At 41.3% G+C, this 11,340-nt stretch overlaps 1 pseudogene; it reads right to left on the bottom strand.

Annotated features, from left to right (window-relative positions):
* LOC115663756 (omega-amidase, chloroplastic-like) lies at window positions 1-4,235 on the bottom strand (annotated as a pseudogene).
* Between the last annotated feature and the right edge of the window lie 7,105 nt (window positions 4,236-11,340).

Genomic DNA, 11,340 nt, shown 5'->3' with positions numbered 1-11,340 from the left:
CTAACAACCTAGATCCATTTATGCAGAATAGAAAACACCAAGAGTTCAGCATCATATAACTTTATTATCAATGGATCAGTGCAAATATATTTAGTAGAATGATATTGTCAATAAAAGGCCAATTAGCAACACCAATAGCAAACCTCATTAATCTAGGAAAGAAACTTAAAACAATATAATAGTGGAGGAGGCAAAAACTAGCTAATTTGGACTCAATATTGCAAAGAGATATCTTCTATACAAAAAGCAATAGAGGACATATCGCAATGTCGTAAAAGCATTTATACAGCTAAGCGCCCTTTGTGCAAGGCTTACTTTGCTGATGTTCAACTTAAAAATCATTGGAAGGGATAAAACGAAAATAAATCAAAGGAAAACAATCCAAAGGTCCACCACTTAAGACATACATGTTTACTCGTCGAAATCTTCTTACTTTCGAACCGCATAGATCGGGCGGTAGCAGCCCAAAGACCTGGATGCGAATCAACATTGTAGGAAATGCAAAATAGACGAAGAGGAAACGAAACCTACCTCTTGCAGCATAAATCATTGCTAATTCCTGAAACCGAATATCATAACAGATGCCTATACCAATACGTCCAACGTCTGCATAGAGCCAAAAAGAAAAGAAAAGAAAAGAAAAGAAAAGAAAATAACTCAAACAACAAATAGACCAGAAGACTCAGGCAACTAAATGTTCCATACATAGTTACTTAAGGAAAGAAAAGTTACCTTGCGGTGCTTGGCTTTCAAAGACTCAATGGAACCAAAAACACAGCAAGCGTTGTACAATCGATCACCACATCTTTCTCGGGATTGAACTGCCCACTATGGTAACCTTCAAGGCCTTAGCAACTTCGGATAACATAGCAGGTTGAAGGAGATGAACCTCCATCAATGTCCTCAAAGATAAACAGGGAAGCTATCATTTGAATAGGGACTGTGTTCCATATTTCCTGGCACAGAGTCAACAAAACCATGAGGCAAGCTGCGTGATTTTTCCCTCCTTTTATAGAACGGCGCAGGCTGCAAATATGGCTGATTTTACCGGAAGCCAAAGCTTGCAGTATATAAACATAGCAATTACATAAGCATCAATAAGAACTTAGCCACAGAAAGTCACCCAAAACTGATGAAATAGACACGTGCCTGCTCAAGATGCTTTTATCCATTCTTTCTTCTAGTGCACGCCTTCACAAAAGGGCATTTGATAAGGTATACAAAGTTCTTGTAAGCCATAAATTTCCCATTTTGCAATCAGGAGGCACATCCAAACTTTCCGTAGCTACACGAAATCATGCAAAAAAAAAAATGTCATTTCCATAGAGTTAGATGATTGGATTATCATGAGATAACAATGAATTATTCTAAATCAGAAGACGATCAACCAGGAAGATACATGCCTTTCCAGCTTTTCAAAGAGCAGCACATTGTGCCTCTGCTTCTGAAGGGGCCTGACATATATAAACTGAATCTGGTATCTAACATTTTTGTTACGAATAAAGAAGAATGAACTTCTCAGACAGAATTACCTTACCAAAAAAAAAAAACTTCTCAGACAGAATAGTAACCTCAACTACTGGGATACCCATAAGTCTCAATAGTTTTTTGCAGTCTTCATTGTGCTGTTGTGTCACCTGCAATGGTATCAAAGCCATGTACCACATGCGCACACATATCTGGTTAGCTACATAGATAGGTTTTTCTGGAAAACAGAGACAACATCAAACTTCTCATCGAATAGAACTAAAATATCGCACAGTAAGGAAGTGATCAAAACAAAGACAAACCTTCACATTTAAGGTAACTAAACGTATTCATAGACAATTAAAAAAAAACGAGAGAAGAGAAGGCTACATAATAATAAAGTACCGTTGTGCGAGCTCTTGCTTCTTCAAATCAGGAGGTTTACCATCAAATACGTAGCTATCATAACAACATAAAGCATAATTCAGAGAAGCACAAACTTCATTCTTCTTAGCATTCTATCCCAATGAAAACATAGGAGGTAAAGAAAAAAGCTTACACTGGCTGTATCCCTGCTTCCAACAGCCTAATTGTTCGGTAATGCATGCCTTGCAGATGACTACATGAGACGACAAATCAAAAAGCAGCTCAAAGTCAACACTTCCCAAGAACAAAGATCACATGGCAAGTACAAAATAATGTGACACACGTCGATCTCATATACATAAACCCCAATCCAAGCAATAACAACTGAAGCATCAAAACAGAAACTCGAGCAAAGTGGATTATCATTCCATGGAGTATTCCGATGCCATTAGTGGTACCTGGTGACTTGACCAGCCTCATTGGTGAGCATCTGAGTCCCCTTCCTCCCAACCACAACCTGATCCACCAATCAAAGACCAAAAAAAACCCCCAACACTCAAAATCCAAATCCCCGCCGACACCGAAACACACAATCAATCAGGAACATCAACTCATAAAAAGCAAAGCACTTAACGAGGAACTGATAGATGCTCATGCTGGCATTGACGGCGATCCTCCGGCAGAAGTAGCTCTCCAGCTTTTGCTCCTCATCGCTTTAGGGGCATTGTCTGCCAGTAGCTTCGTCAGCCCCTATCGAAATCAACGGACGACTCAATCAACAATGAAGAAGAGGGAGGTGGAACTACCTTGATGCCCATTTTTGGAAAGAAAAAAAAATTTCCCGAATCGCATCGCGAGCATGGGCAATGTTCCTCTCTTTATCCGCCGTCACCGAAAGTTGGCATAGCCCGATCTGAAACTGAAACCACACCACCCAAAGAAAAGACATCAAATTTCAAGGTCGCATCGATGATCGAAGTCGACGGGTTCGAGCCCATGCCTTGGCGAGGGGAGGAGTGGGCAGAAGGAGCGCGGGCGTCAACTGACGCTTACTCTTGTCCTTGCTCGCTCCCTTCTTGCGCCTCCAGCCACAGGCCGCTCGATTGGTCACCAAAAGAACCCAGACTCGGAAATCCGCCGTGGATGAGCCGGACCGTGGTTGATGAAGACAGAGGAAGAGCCGAGGTGGACACCGAACGGAGCAAGGAGAGGCGAGAGGGTCTCGTCGAATCGTGGGTGTGGGGAGTGGGAGAGAGGGCGCAACGGAGGAGCAACCGAGAGAGAAATTTGTGTAGAAAAGTTAGGGTTTTTATTTTTTACTAGAAAGAGCGTCGGTTCCGGTTCCGGAACCGAGAACCGGGAACCGGAACCGGAACCGGCGGTTCTTAAAAAATTGGAACCGAGAACCGGAACCGCTCACCCTAGAACCGGGAACCGAACCTTACCCGCCGGTTCGATTTTTCGGTTCCCGGTTCTACCCTGGAACCGTGCTCACCCCTATTTGCTAGTCCACTATAGAAGGCACCGGTGAGGGGAGCGTACATGACTAGATATTTGGACATACTAAGAACGGCATTAGCATAAAATCAGCTACTTTTTAAATTCCTATTGCATTAGAAAAAATTTTAATTCAGAATTTTTTAAAAAAATTAAAATAATTATACACGTTAGTGTTGGTTGTGCCACATAGAACGGCTAACGTCCACGTTATCGATTTCTAGTAAAAATGTTTATGACTAAATTTATATAATTAAAAAGTGTATGACTGAATTAACATTTCTCATAAAATGACATTAGCGTAAAATTAGCTAGCTTTTTTAATTCCTTTTCTTGACACCGGAGTTTGCTTGCGAGTCTGTCAACTATCTCAGGGAGTGAATTTGTCAACGACGTTGGAATTCGACCCTAATCAAAGACGTCGTCATTTCATCATCACGCATTCAACTTTTTTTCCACCAAGTTTCTTATGCATATTTAGATTAGGAACATTGAAGTTCCAGGACCTCGAGCCCGACGGCTAAAATTTTAACCGGCGGTGACTTGGGGGGCCAATTGATGCCAACCGTCCAATCGGATTTTCACGGTAAAATTCCAATTGGACATTTCGGCCCAAATTCGAGCCCGTCAACCCTAATTTCTCGGCCCACCAAGTTTCAGGACAGGAGACTCTGGTTTTTCATTTTTCACTCAGCGTCACTCTCATGCAATGCAAAGGCATCACTCTCTTCCTCTCGTTCTCGCCATCCATGCACATACACGCACTTATTCGGCACCACCTCGATCTCACTCACCTTCAGCTCACCATCCCGCCACCACCACCCTCCTCCTCCTCCTCCGCCCTGGTCGTGCTCTCTCTTCATCGCTGGTGCCTCCTCATTCCCTTTTCCAGTCGTCGCTTCCATCTCAGTTCTTCCTCTCGGCTGCTGCCGAGCTTCACCACCTCGCCCCCTGCTCACTCTTGGCGCTCGTTCACCTCTGTCTCTGCCTTCTCCATATCGGTTCGAGCCCGTTAGCTCAAGTTGCTGCTCTCAGTGGTTCACCGTCGCCACCTCCAGCTCGTCCTAACCAGCCCAGTATCTTCCTCCCGTTACTCGCCAACCCACGGCCACACCCTCCTTCCAGTCGCTGCACCACTGCCTCTCAGCTCCACCCTCTCGCTGGCAAGTCCTCGTCGCTGTTTCCATCTCACCATTTCGCAGCCAGGTATCGCCACCCCCTCCTCACCACAGCTCACTCGTTCGGCTCCACCATCTCCAGCTCTCACCATACCGTCGCTGCTCACTCCATCGCTACCATCTCTGCCGCTGCTTACTTTCTTTAGCTCACCCTCACGTAACCATAGTCTCTTGGTCTTATCATCTCCGTTGTTCGCCATCTCCATCTTGTCACCATACTCTCTCGATCACTCGCTCTCCAAATCCGTCGTTCCCTCATCTCTCTTAGCTCTCGGTTTTTTGCTCCCTCTCGGTCTCCGTTGCTCATCATTGCTCTCGGCAATCTTCCTCCCTGAAGGTATCTCCTTTACATTTTATTTTTGTTGGAGGTAGGAAAATAAACGGCTCTCGCTTCCGCGGGTACAAATCCAGTCATGTTTCAGGCCGGACATTCGGATGACTTCGGCCTCTCTTTATTGTGTTCATTCTTATCTTGTTATCATTGTTTATTTCCTTTTTTGATACCCCTTAAGCATTAGAAATAACCTTTGGCATTATCTCCTTTGCATCTAGTGGACTATTTGCTTGTTTTTTATGCCTCTAACCGTATCGTTTGTCATCCTTGACTCGCTGGTTTACTTTGTATTCCTTGCTAGTCACGCCTTGTTGAGCTTGAAGTAGGAAGATCTTGTCCTCATTAGAGTGTTGATTTCCGTCGATTTCTCGTCATTTTAACGTGTTTTATGTCGCGTGCGTACGCCGTGGACTTGCTGGTCGCCACCATCCAGCCCATAAATGGTGCTAATTCGGCCTCGTCTCGGTCCTCTGACAAGTCCCACAGTGGTCCTGTTGCATTATCACATCATTCCTGGGCATTTTTTGCATGTTTATGCAATATTGTTATCAAACATTTTGGTAGTTGATTTTTCATTTAATGGCACATCCTTAGCGTAGATTAGATTTTAATCATCTTATCACGAATATAAATGAAAAAGATCAAAAAAATTAAAAATGATGAATGTATGGTAGAAGTGCTAGTAGTGGCATCAATTTAGCTTTGTGTAGGCAATTTCACAACTCGGTTGATCCTTGGACCATGGCCGGTTCAGTGTGTAGGGGACTTCTCGAGGTGCCCAGGGGCGTTCCCAGGTTGCACTTTGCCTTAGTATAGGCATCGAGGTCAAAATTGTATTCTCAGGCGTCATTATGGTCGCATTTGTGTAATTGTGGTTTATTTGTGCTTAATTAGCATGTTTATTGTCATATGAGTGTTTAATCACATTTTTCATAGTATAGAGACGGTAAAAGACCAACAAAAAGTGATAAAATTAAAAAAAGTACAAAAAGTTAGTATTTTAATAAAGAAACATTACCAAAATAATCATAAACTTATTGCACTTTTGTCAATTCAGTCATAAACTTTTTAATTGTGGCATTTGAGTCATAAACTTTTTCATGTTTTGCCATTTGAGTTCATGTGGTCAATTTTGGCTAGAAATTGTTAATGTGGATGTTGGCCGTCCTACGTGACACGACCGGCGCATACGTGGACAAAATTTTTATTTTTTTAATTTTATTTTTTCTCTTCTTCTTTTTTTCTAATCCTTGGTCGGCGAGGTCGCTGATCTACCCTTGCCTAGTCTAGGTGTCGTTGCTCTTGTTGGGTGAGGGCCTGGTGCCCTCGTCGGTCAACTGGCAAGGGTTGGCTGGCGACCTTGTCGACCAAGGGTTAGAAAAAAAGAAGAAAAGAAAAAAGAAAAAATAAAAATAAAATAAAAAATAAATAAAATTTGTCAACATCAACGATTTTCGGCCAAAATTGACTGGATGGACTCAATTGATAAAACGTGAAAATGTTTAGGACTTAATTGGCACAATCAAAAAGGTTTAGGACTGAATTAACAAAAGTGTAATAGATTTAAGATTTTTTTGGTAATTTTCCCTTTTAATAATCAAGTGACATTTTAGTGATAGAATGACAATTTAGTAGTATTTAGGTAGAATGGATGTAAGTTCATGTTTCAATTAAAAGATGAAGATAAAAAAGTGATAAATAAAAAGTGATAAAAAAAATTGGAATTGCATTTAGCGTTTAATTGTATATTAGGGCTAGGTAGTAGGGGTGTGCATGGTCCGGGTGGGCGATTCCCACCCCGGAACCGTAGACCGCCCGCTACAGGACCGGTTCCAAAAATTGGAACCGAGAACCGCCCGTCGGTTCCATGGACCCGCCCGAGAACCGGACCGGACCGGCGGTCCGGTTCTCGGGCGGGTCCATGGAACCGGTCTCAACAAGTTTTCCTAGACAAATAAAAAAAAAAAATCTATGGACCAACATCGGATCAACAGAACAAAAGGAAAAGAACATAACTTTTCATACAATTCCTACACTATGATCGATTATATTAACTACATCATCCATAAATCAAGTGGGTACCCATTAATTATTGGGAAAAATGACCAAGGTATCCCAACTACACAAGAGCTTTAGACGTGATAACAAATTTTCTTCTTTTTTAATTTTTTTTTGGTCAAATTTTTTTAATTAAAAATTTTAAAAAATAAAATATATTATTATTATATTACCGGTCCGGTCCGGGTGGGCGGGTGGGCGGTTCCACACCGGGAACCGGGAACCAGCCCAAACAGTACCGGTTCCAAAAAATTGGAACCGGGAACCGGACCGGTTCCCTTGGGAACCACCGGTTCCGGGCGGTTTCGGGTGGTCCGGGCGGGTCCCGGTTCTTTTACACACCCCTACTAGGTAGGTTCATGCTTGATTAATGTCTCACTGTCATAGATTTGCATTATAGAGTTTAAGTAGTTACATGTTTTGTTCAATTGATGGCTATAATTATGCAAATTCACAATGCATGGTCACGTAGATGGATGTGCTTAAGAATTACATAACGAGCAAGATCACATGACCAAACGTTTTCGGAACAATGAGAAAAGGTAATAACTTTGGGCACATAATAGGCTTTAGTGTAATCAAGACCTGCTTGGATATCGGTTCGCAAAAATGAAACGATACCCCGCGTTTCATTTGACTTCTAGTCAACCTCCAATAGGTCAGTGACAACTTCTAAAGAAAGAACGAACATGCCTATCGGTAGGGTTTTGAAGAACCCGAGCCAAGTGTTAGCACCGCCTTGCAATGGAAACCATTCGCGCACACTTGGTAATTTGTCCGCTCGCCTCGAGGCAACACGCACCTAAAGTGTGTGACCCTCGCCCTTCGAGATGGTCACGATACTATTGCATAAAAAATCAACTGCATTTCTCCATGCAACTTTAAGGGCATTCGGAGATGACGTTCACACATGATGTCTCTTGGCTTTATAGCTCCTAAAGCACGGTTAAAAAAACATCTAAAGACACCAGCATTATAAAATGCCACAACAAAGAGATGTATTAAGCCAACATCCATGTTAATTTCGGTTTTATAGTGCAATAACAGATTTGTTGCGTAAAGGAGAAAAATTGCATCAAGCAAACCCAATCGGACTATCATTAACTCGTATTTGATTATGAATGACTTGAGGGAAAATTATTCAAAAGAGTCGTAAATTTATTGTACAGCGATTAATTCAATCCTAAACTTTCAATTTGATAAATTGAGTCCTAAATCTTTTGACGATTTGTCAATTGAGTAAAAAACTGCTATCACGACGGTCAAAGATCCGGCCAAAATTAGCCGTGAGGAATATTTTGGCAAATCTTTAAAAGTTATAATTAAATTGATCAAATTAAAAAGTTTATGATTGAGTTAATCGTTATATAAGATTTTTTTGACAATTATCCTGATGACTTTACGCACGAGGACAATTAAGATGATTGACACCTTTAAAACCTTCCTTGGTAGGTTTGACTCCTTTCTTTCCAGCGTGGCCAAATTGGATTGACTCACATGCACCATGTCAGAGTTTGAGAACACGAACTTGTATCTGGATAAATAATTATCCAAAAAATATTATTAATTTCTGTTAAATATGTCTTGAATTTTATGTACTCGATTTGGTTCATCACCCGACTCGTCATATTTTTGTGTGATCCAAAAGTGGACAAAAATTAAGATTTAATTCATGACACGGAGGGTTGAGCCGATAGGCCTAACCTGGAGCAAGCGAACACATCTCTATGGCGGATCGCTCAAGCTGGAGCAAGCGAATAAATGTCTTGGGGGGTTCGGGGGTGTAGCCCCCGAGGAAATTTTTTTTTGGGAGTCCTATTTATACCGCGGCTAGGTTTTTTCATTGATGTAGAGAGAATTTTGTTTTCGGAGAGTTTTGTGAACCGTGAGGTTTTGTCGTTGTTTCGACTTTTGAAAACTATACTCTCTTTGATTATAGTGGAATCTTATCTTGCCTCGCCCGTGAACGTAGATCACCTTGTGATCAAACCACGTAAATCCTTGTATTCTGTATTTGTTTTTCTGCGTTTGTCTCCAACAATTTCACTGTCGGTTTATCGTTGGATTATTGACACGCGGAAGAATTTTGTTACAAAATTGATACCAAACACAATACCATTCATCTAATGAATGATCGTGTAAGTTGAACATTGTAATTGTTACATTATTATAATGCACGTGTCGAGATGAATTTTAATGTGAAATTGGAATCCGTGAATATCGTGGATACATATACATGCTCAACTAGGGTGGATCATTCGAAATGGAAGCTGGAGTTACAAAGACCTATGAGCAGCTCTAAATAATCGGTCACTCTCGCACCTCATCAGCAGCTACACAAAGTAACCTTCTCTAGTGTATCCGTGGGACTCTCCTGGTAGTATGACGTTGCCGATGAGGAGATTGAGAGAGCCTCATACTCTCTCTCTCTCTCTCTCGACCGTCTCCGCACCAGATCTTGACCTCGGTGACCAGGTCTTGTCCGATCCTTGGCAACTTCGGCGGCCAAGTTGATGGCCACTTGGGTGGTCGTAGCGACGTCGCCAACGAGACCTAAGGCCATTGGTCTGAGGGCGCGCGCGACTACTTGAGTTTGCCGTATGCAGAGGGCAATTGGTGGTAAGAGCAAAATTTTAGTTAGTTTTTGAGGGCAAGAAAGGTGAGTGAAAAAATTTCATTAATCCTCGAAAAGCGCTTTCCGAAAATGCTGCAGAACCAAAGCAAGGGAAAACCTACCTTGGCCTTTGGGCTTTGCTTATGCTAATCACTAGCTTCCATTCAAAGCGGTCCAAAAGGTTTTAGCCCAATGTACTAACTTTCACTTCGGGTGCGTCTATTTTGCGGAAAATGAAGAATTTGAAAAATATTTTTTTTTAAATGATCGTTATGTCGCTTATAAAATTGAATGAACGAAAAATTTCATCATCCACAAAAATGTTTATATATGAATTGTTGTTGATAATGAAAATATTTATCATCGTCTAATTATATCAAGTAATACGAACGATTATTTTTAGGAAATTTTTTTTTAAATCCTTCATTTTTCGCGAAATAAATTGTGCTTAAAATACTTTAGAAACCCAAAATCCATTCCCAAAGCCATGCTAAATGCAACCTAAGTGATTAATGAGACATTAACTATTGCACTAAAGCTACCATTATGTTTTGAGGAGGACTGACCCATCTGCTTTTTAACCTCTCTTAGTCACCATGGAGGAATTAATATTTTGGCTAAATGTTACACATGCTCAACTTGCAGACAAACTTCTTTCTAACCATTGGGGTTGCTCCAGTGGCCACTCTTTCCACATGGAAAATGGGAGGTAGGGAGTTCGAATCCCCACTATTTCAGTGGGGATTGTGGGTGGAGATGTTTAGTTTCAAGTGTGGGTTCGACTACCAGATATTATCAAAAAAAAAAAAAAACTCTCTCCCTCAATGGTCTGCAGCATACATCTAGAGAGCAGCTGGGACCTGCATTGCACTTTTTTGGCCTTTTGAATAGTTCCGTTTTCTCCAGCGATTGCTTATTCTATGATCCTTTGAGCTTGCCTTGCGCTGCCTCCCGCTCTCTCTGTTTACCTCCATAATTGCCCTTATTATTCTCTGGTAGATGAACAAAAAAACTGAGATGCCTTGCTTTTGCGGAAGGCGATGATGATGCAGGTGGGAAGATAAAAGGACAATCCTCCGTACCAGACATGCCATGATTATATTAAGTAAGGTATTTATCCTCCCGACCAAATATGCCATAACCATAATAAGCAAGGGATCTATCCTTCGTACCAAATATGCCATAAGTGCTTTAAGTAAAGAATGTAATAAAATCTCAAGTCGCACCTTGGAGCAAAGAAAATTCGTAAAGTGATTTATAAGTCGAGACTCACGTCGAAATGCATCGCATTGGACAATCTTTCTTAGAGCTTGTTGCGTGATTGCCAGCCAAGCGGATAGTGTCAGGCTCGACCAGACCCAATTAGTCTTGAGCTAAAACCAACCTAATTCAGAAGATATTTTATCATTCCTTTTATTCGTGGAAAGACCCAAGCTAAACTTGGTGCAGAGGGCTCGCGCAATCAAAGTCCACCACATCTACTCTTAACATTTTTTTTTTGTTCAAACACTACTCTAACATTGAATGAGAGAAAAATAGGATATGGGTTCACCACCTCAATTTAGAATTGTTCTTTAATGTGTTACTTCCAGACTCTCAGTATGCATCTCTACCCCGGATAACCAAACGTTTATCTTGCGCTAATTTATCTTCTCAACCTTTTTTGCCATTCCTTAGAAAATAAGACAGACTATACCTCTTCCTTGATAATTGTAGCGCGCTTCTGTAGCAATAAATTGGTAAATTGTTCAAAAGAATATGGCAGAGATGCCCACAACACATTCTTATTTCTCATTAGGCAATACTTCATTAACGTTGTTCAAGTT

The sequence above is a fragment of the Syzygium oleosum genome, unplaced genomic scaffold (genome assembly GCF_021117445.2).
Source record: "Syzygium oleosum isolate NSW1041296 unplaced genomic scaffold, Sole_v2.1 Sole_v2.49, whole genome shotgun sequence".
Taxonomy (NCBI): domain Eukaryota; kingdom Viridiplantae; phylum Streptophyta; class Magnoliopsida; order Myrtales; family Myrtaceae; genus Syzygium; species Syzygium oleosum.
Note: the sequence above shows the minus strand (reverse complement) of the source record. Positions and strands in the feature narration are given on the sequence as shown.